Source organism: Felis catus, chromosome D3 (assembly GCF_018350175.1).
Source record: "Felis catus isolate Fca126 chromosome D3, F.catus_Fca126_mat1.0, whole genome shotgun sequence".
Lineage (NCBI taxonomy): Eukaryota > Metazoa > Chordata > Mammalia > Carnivora > Felidae > Felis > Felis catus.
Genome location: NC_058379.1, coordinates 18,563,656 through 18,572,002, shown reverse-complemented (window position 1 = coordinate 18,572,002; position 8,347 = coordinate 18,563,656).

Sequence of the window (8,347 nt, the reverse complement as noted above, 5' to 3'; positions counted from 1 at the left end):
CAGAAATCTAAAATGAGCCTCTCTGAGTCTCGGTTCTATTGGAAACTGGAGATAAAACCCGCCTCCCGGGGCTGTGGTTGGGATCAAACGTAACCATGGCTTTGATTTCTGTCTGTACCCAAAGCCTACACAGACGTCCTTGGCCAGTCCCGGGGAAGCGTTTGTTGAATGAATGATTTTGAAAGACAGTCGGACAAGTGGGACAGAAGGAAGCCCTAGATCTCTGCCCAGCCCCCAGCTCCGGAACCCCTCCCTCTGCACAGCTGCAGCCCCTTCCTGGGGTGGGGTTCGAGGGGGGGAACCCCTGCCCCCATTCAGAGCCCCTCCCCAAGCCACAGGAGGCCCAGACACATGTTCGGAGGGGGCATTATCTGTGCTCAGTTGACTGTAAACGTTTAAGCGGAATTGACTGTGTACTCAGCCACTTTCAAACACAACTAATCTTCATCGGGGCGACGGGAAGTGAAATATGTTATTGTCGGCAGCAGTAAATTACCCGTGCCAGAGCCGGCTCGTGAGGCATTACGGGCCGTGGCCGGCGCACTCCTTCACCCTGCCGCCACCCGCCCGCAATCCATTACCACAAACGGCCCTGGTCACCTCCTCCCCTGCCCCAGGGATGTGGGGCCAGCTGCCGGCCACCCGGGCCCGGCTCCCACCCGCCCCGGGGCAGCAGGATGGAAAACGGGCAGTGGGGCTCCCAGATGCCCGGACAGGAGCCGTGGGAAGACCCACGCCCAGCAGATTCTTGGAAGTTGGCGACCCGAATGGGAGAGCTGGGCCCAGACAGGGAAAGGCATGGGGTCCCAAGGCCTCTTGGGCCTCGGTTTCTGCATCTGTGAAATGGGGATTCGTCTCCAGTTGTCCGTGTTTGCGAACCTCTTTAGAGAGTCTGGCTGAACGGAAGATTAACAGCTGGATTCTCACATCTGCTTCCGCATACTCAATCTGCCGCAGCACGTTGTTCTGGTTGGCGTAGACGAAGAACACAAGGCCTCGCGCCCACAGCTCAGAAAACGGCAGCGTGCCGACCTCTCTCTCAGATCATTACGAGCGTTCTTTCTTTGGTAGGGAAACAAAACTCCCCGCGAGGTCGGGTGTAATGTGGTACCTGGAAAAAAATCCCTTAACTTGCACACTCTGAGAAAGTAAAACCCATCGGTCTCTTCCGCACTTCGAACGGATCTTTGGCTCATCTTGTGACATAACGTATCAGCCATTGGGAAAACAGTGGTCGGCTTGAGTTACGCAGCCCTGCCAAACGTTGGCATATTTCGCCATACAGTATCGGAGAGAGAGAGAGAGAGAGAGAGAGAGAGAGAGAGAGAGAGAAGTCACGTTCTTTTCAGGGAAGACTTCAAGTAGGAAGCCGTCAAGCCCACGGTGGCAGATACAAGTTCTCCAAAACCCTAATTTTTGCTTGAAAGTCTAATTTTATCCTGAGCAACAAATTGGTTGACAGGCAACTTTATTCGTGTTTGAGAAAATATCTGCCACATACCGTTTGTCCGTTGGTCATCACTCCGCGTGAAAATGGCGTTCCGTGAAGAAAGAGGCCGGTGCCGCTCGAGACTCCCACAGTCACACTGTGTTTTTCTGGAGCAACCCATGGTAGGGCGGAGGGCTTCCTGGCCATCCTTCCTTTTCTGTCACGAGGCATATTTAAAGGATGCGAATTCACGGGGCTCCTGGGTGGCTCAGTTGGTTGAGCGTCCGACTTCAGCTCGGGTCATGATCTCGCAGTTTTTGAGTTCGAGCCCCCGCACTGGGCTCCCTGCTGTCAGCGCAGAGCCGGCTTTGGCTTCGGGTCCTCTGTCCCCCTTTCTCTCTCTGCCCCTCCCCCGCTTGCGCTTTCTCAAAGAGAAACATTTAAAAAAATGAGTAAATAAAAGATGTGCACTTGAAGGTTGAGATTTTTGTAAAAAAATAAAAATAAATTTTACTTGTCATTAGGAGCATGCTTAAGTGAAAGAGGCTTTTTAATTTTTAACTGAGAGAGTATTTGGGGTGAAGAAAGCAATGATCTCCATTATGGTTTTATGGTTTGGTGCCCGTGGCCATGACATTGAGGCCAGCAGTGTATCCACCTGTTACTTTTACCGCATCAGTGTAAACACTAACACAGTGAAAGAGGCTCATAATATCTTAGTATGATTATGAATGTGGTTTTGGTCTCAGGGGTAGCCTGAGAGGGTCTTGGGGACCCCCAGAGGTCTGTGGAGCACTTTGAGAATCACTGATTCAGGATGATCAGCCCCAGGGCTGCCAAGGGTTCTGGAAGATACGGCTGAAAAGACCTCCGTGACATGCCCTACCTCATCAGGTACCAGCATCCTTCGCCCATCCTCTGGGGCCTCCTCCCCATTCTGGGGGCAGGTGTCCCCGGTCCCATGCCCAGCTCCTCCCTCAACCCCAATTCCGAGACTGCTAATGAAAACCTGTTGGCTCCTTCAAAACCCTCTTCAAAGTCAAGGTCTTCCTGATGCCTTCCTGAATACAAGCCCTCGGAGATCATATGTCCCTCCTCTGACTCAGTATCTCCCTCCCAGCCTCACCTTGTTCCCTGCATGCTGCCTCAGACAGACATGGTCAGCCCCTGAAAGACCCAGGTGATGCTTGGGGTGCCTGGGTGGCTCAGTCGGGTGAGGGTCCAACTTTGGCTCAGGTCATGATCTCATGATTTGTGGGTTCAAGCCCCTTGTTGGGCTCTGTGCTGACAGCTCAGAGCCTGGAGCCTGCTTCGGATTCTGTGTCTCCCTCTCTCTGACCTTCTCTCTCTCTCAAAAATAAATAAACATTAAAAGACCCAGGTCGATCCAAAGGAATGATCTGGAAAGTGGGGCTCGGCCAATGGCTGAGGCTGATTAGTGACACTGGCTAACAGTGGTCAGCAGGCCAGAGGGCTCTGGGAGATCCTGCTATGAGTCCCAGAACATTAGGCACACCCCCAGGAGCTGAGCACCAGGCACCAGCACCCTCGGGGCGGGGGGGATGGGCCAGGCCTGGACAAGAGGAAAGAGTTATACGTTCTTCAAGGACCGACCTGGACAAAACTGTGACCTTAATGAATATTACATTTACGGTCCTTCTTGCTGGGTGACCTTTGACAAATCAATCTCTCTGGATTAAGTTTCCTCATCTATCAAATGAAAAGTTTGGGCCAGTTCCTAAAGACTCCTTACAGCTCCCAAATTTTCCAGGTCAATGATATTCATGGGCTAAGAGCCCATGATGTTGATATTTCAGCTTTGAAGGAGAGGGGCATTCATGATTTTGGGGCCACTGACATTCGAACGTAGCATGATGTTGACATTCAAATGTTGTGTAACATCACCCAGTGCGACTGCCATCAGTTTCTAATGCTCACGTATGAAAAGGCCCATTATACTGACATCGAACACTCTATAACATCGGGGTCGAGTGCGAGCTTTGTACCGGTCATGCCAAAGCCCTAGGGTCCATAAACTGTCCCTTCATGGAACTTTCCTCTCCAGGAGCCTGGATCCCCATGGCAGCCCCAGAGAGGGGCTTGGGGAGACTTCATCTGTCCCCATTCCCCAGAGTCTGTCCACTCTCTTACCCGAAGGACTGATGTTGCCTCAGCATAAGGCAAATGCAACTTGAACACAATCCCTGGGACTGCTCTTCTAACTGGGTTCTGCTTCCTCCCCAAATCCATTGCCATAACCCCAGTTCTTTTTTTTTTTTTTAATGTTTATTCATTTTTGAGAGACAGAGAGAGCGTGAGTGGCAGAGGGGCAGAGAGAGAGGGAGACACAGAATCCCAAGCAGGCTCCGGGCTCCGAGCTGTCAGCACAGAGCCCGACGTGGGGCTTGAACCCACGGATCCTGAGATCATGACCTGAGCTGAAGTCGGATGCTTAATCGACTGAGCCACCCAGGCACCTCACTGTAGCTCCAGTTCTGCACGATTTCCCTGCTTACCACTTTCCACCTAGGGCTTTGCCGGCTAGAACCTACTGGTGGAAGGGGGTGGGCATGAAGGAGAAATCAAGGCTGGTGGGGGGGGGGACCCACAAGGGGCCCTGGGAGGAATGTCCTGGGACTGTGGCCCAGCCCCTTTCTCCGCCCCCTTGTCCTGAGCGGTGGAGGCCAGGGCTCCCGCCGGGGACTTTGTCACCACGGTGATACCAGCTCCACCTGCTCAGACCTCTGAGAGACAAAGCCCCCCATTGGCTTTGCCTCCCCTGCCTTTCCGAAAGAAAGAAAGAAAGAAAGAAAGAAAGAAAGAAAGAAAGAAAGAAAGAAAAGAAAAGAAATTCCTGCAAGTTGAACAATCCTTGTGTTGGATTTGGGAGATGTTATTCCGAGTGACAGACAAGGGCAATTATCTGCAATCCGCCAGCAGTTTTAGCCTAATTTCATTACTGCTGTGCAATTCTCCCTGAGCTGCTAGTCTATCAATGTCTCGCAGAACGGATTAGCGGGCACTTTCTTCATCTTCAAATGAATTTTAGCTGTCATGCCCTTGATGAATACAGCGGGGACAGGCGGCTGACCCGGACTGGGGAGTGGCCAGGGGGCGGCAGGCAGGCGGCCTCTGGGCCTGGAAGGAGGTGAGGCAGTGGGGGACAGACCAGTGAGGGGAGGCACAGGGAGGGGAAGGCACCTGAATGAGGCATCCAGCCCGCCGGGGACCTTCCGTGCCCAGGATTTAGGGCTGCCCGGGTCCATCTCCCGGGGCTTTGCACACTGTGCCTGCCATCCGGGGACAGCCTCCCAGCTCCCGGGCTGAGAATACAAGAGGGGGCTCTTTCCTCGATGCGCACGGCTGACCCCCCATCCTGCAGCCCTCTGGGTCACCCTGACACAGCACCCAGGCTCCAGAAACTTCTGCTTGAAGTCAGCCTCCCTGAGACACCGTGGACCTCACAAGAGCAGAGTCCAGCATGGTCTTGTCACTACTGTGTCCCCAGAGCCGAGCTCATAGGAGATGCTCTGTCAGTTTTCATTGTAGGACAAATGATTCTCAGTTTCTCCGCAGCTTGGGTCGGGGCCTGGCGTGGGCCTGGCACATGGCAGGAGCCCAGGCGCTATTAGACGAACGCGTGACGCCACGGAGGCTGATTGGAAAGAGGGCGGAGAGAGGGAGGAAGGCAATGGGGGTCCAGAGCTCCTCCTATACGTCGAGCATCTCGCTCTGTGCTTTGACTTGGCTGACGTGGCCTCTCCAACGTCACAGAGGTGTCAGTTGGGAACTGGTGAACCCAGGCCTGTCTGGCCATCCTCTCCAACTCCCAGGGAGCACTGTTTTGGGAGCACTAGATGTGGCGTGAGATTCTTATGGACAGGGGGAGGCCCCATGGAGAGAGGGGAGGGGCCCTGGGGAGAGGGCACGTGGGACCCTGTGTTAGCCACATGGGGTGAAGACCATGCCGGCTTAGGACTCCCTCGTCTCTACTCCCACCCAGAAGCCTTCTCCACCTCCCCTCCAAAAGCTTTCCAAATTCCCGGGACGGGGGCTATGGTGGACTCTTCTCTTTTCCACCCGTCCCCGCGTTCTTCCCCGTGCCCTCGATAGCTGACCTCCACAGGCTTCCTGCCCCCTCCCCCCCCCCCCCCCCCCCGCCTCTGGCTTCCAGGAGGGATCATCCCCTGCGAGGCTGGGAGGGGCGGAAAAAGGGAGGTTGGGCACACTCCTGCCCTGACTCATTGGCAGAGGCTGTGTCCCTTGGAGCCCACGGCTCCCTCCCGGTGGCACTCCCTCTGTGGTTCCCCAACTACCGGGCTATTGTAGCTCCATTTCTGTCCCTTCAGATCTAAGGGTCCCTGCTGTTCCCCGGCCCTGAGGGTCTGCACCTTTCTCCTCAGAACTCCCCTTCCGGACCTCTCCTCACCTGTGCCCTCCGAGCGGCTCGCTGGGTCCTGCCGGGATGCTCACGGATGCAGGACGAGTGGAGATCTGGTCCATTGTGACAGCGGCCTCTGTTAGCCCCGCACCTGCTCCGGGCCGGGCACGGGGCTGGGCTGCGGGCGTCCACCGGCCCGCTGAAAAAACTCTCAACCGCTGGGTCTCAGAGGAGGGCACCGAGGCCCAGAGAGGCCAGGAGACTGTGGGGGGCACCCAGCAGGGAGTGGGGGGTGGGTCCACCTGAGCCCAATCCTGCCCTTCTGACCACACTCAGTTCTGCCCCAACCAAAACGAGTGGACCTTCTGTGGTTCTTCACGAAGACCAGATGTCCTCGTTCACCCTGGAAAAGGCAGCCACGGCGGATCCTCTACGCTCCCTCAGCCCCCAGCAGGCTGCCACATCAGCAAAGGGAAGTGGAGCCCGAGAGAAGAGGGGTTCCCTCCACAGCGGCCGTCCACCGGCCCCCTACCCCCCCTGGGGAGCCTGCTCTCCTCTCCCCAGGGCTGCAAGATGAGGCTCAGATCTGTCAAAGCCGGGCTTCCCTCCCCATTTTCAAGTTCTGGTCCTTTCTCCCGGCACCTGGGAGACTCTCCCAAGTTTATCGATCGCCAGGGCAGCCTTGAGTCAATATAGTGCACTTTGCTAATTAATCTTTTCCAGATAATTGCGGAAAATTATTGGTTTGCGTGAAGCTGGGATAAGGGGCAGCCTCCGTCCCCACCGCGGCCCAGAGTGGCTTCCGGCAGAGCTCAGGGTACCAGCCCAGACCCTCTGCCCTGCCTCCCGTGCCTTACTTGCCTTTCTCTACCTTGAATCGGGGGCAATGGGCCCTGCTCCCCCCACCCCCTGCCCAGCCCCCTTCCAGAATCTTCAGCCCAAGACCCCCGGGCCAGCTCTCCCAGAGCTGCTCTGGGATGCAGGGGAAAACACTAGGAGCAGGGCTGGTCCCAGGTGCAAATCCCAGCTCCGGCAGTTACTAGCTGTGCCGCCTTTGGTGGGTTATTGAACTTCTCTGAGTCTCAGCTGAAGAACAAAATAGAGTTTGTCGTCTCCGCATCACTGGGCTGCTTCTAAAGACAAAACAAAAGAAGGCGTTTTAACACTGATTTACCAGGACTTCCGCGACTAATGATACCAACGCCCCCAGCGGCAGCCAGCACTGGACAGGGGCTTTGCCACATTCCAGGTACCGCTCAGAATGTCTGAGGGGGGGCGATCATTAGCCCCATTTTATAGAAAGGGAACCTGAGGCCCTAACGTTGCACAGACAGTAAGAGGCCGAGACTGAAATTCTGCTCGGTAGCCGGGATGCCGATCTTCGCCTCCCACGGTGTCACCGAGCTTGGCAGAGTGCCTGGCATACAGCCATGTCGCCGGGAACTAGTCCCCCACATGCCCCTCTCCAAGGCCAGGGAACGCTAGCTCTGGGTGGCAAGTCCCCCACCCCGACCCCGTCATCAGGCTGCGGTGGACACAGGGCCCTCCCCGACGCCCCATGGTCATTAATCCAAACTGGACACTCCTGGGTAAAGTCCCCCGTCCCTTTAGGGCGTCTCCCTTTCTCCCAAATGTCATTTAACACACCACCTCGCGGGGCTGGAGATACCTGTTCCTAATAAACCTCTAAGACTTTAATGAACTAAATAGCAAATTACTTTTTTATTCAAGAATGAAATTTTATCATATTCATAATTCATATTTTATTTCAGACATCTGCTGCTGATTACATTACATTTAACTAAAATTAGATGATGCTCAGAATGCAATTAAGGATCTGCCAAATTCTTCGGCCCACCAATGCCGGCGGAGCTCAGCGGGGGCCGCTAGGAACCTAATATGTAATTAGGAGCTATTTTCTAGCTGTTTTTAAAGTCTGAAAATTAGCCGCCTTTATTAATCACACAGACAAATATAAAGTGGAACCAACGCTCGCTGAAATTTCTAAAAGGGATTTTTTGTTTAATTATACACCACGGAGCGCTGTGACTCGTTCTGCATGTTGATTTGTTGTGCACTGACATTTTGACAACTGGTTCTCAATTTGTCTGTCGTAGTTAGGCAACAACAAAGCCGACGGTAATACTTTAACTTTCAAAACCTTCAGTGTGCCGGGGAGAGGCAGAATGGCATTTCTCGCCGCGGGCCCCGCCGCACGGGCTCTCGAAGCCACGGGAGCCGCGACACGGGAAGGAGGGCAGGCCGGGGCCAGAAGGGGCTCAGCGGAGGAGGTGGGCCGGGCCGGGAGGTGGTAACAGCACAGGGCCAGGAGTCTGGAGGTGGAGAAGCCAGCCCAACTCCGCAGCTCGGCTCCTCCGGGGAAGGTCTTCTCTCTCCCTGGGCCTTACTCTCCTCCTGGGCACCCAGAGGGGTTTGGCGTCTGAGATCTTTTTTTTTTTTTTAATTTTTTTTTTAAATCTTTGTTTATTTTTGAGAGAGAGACAGAGCACGGGGCGGGGGGTGGGGTGAGGAACAGA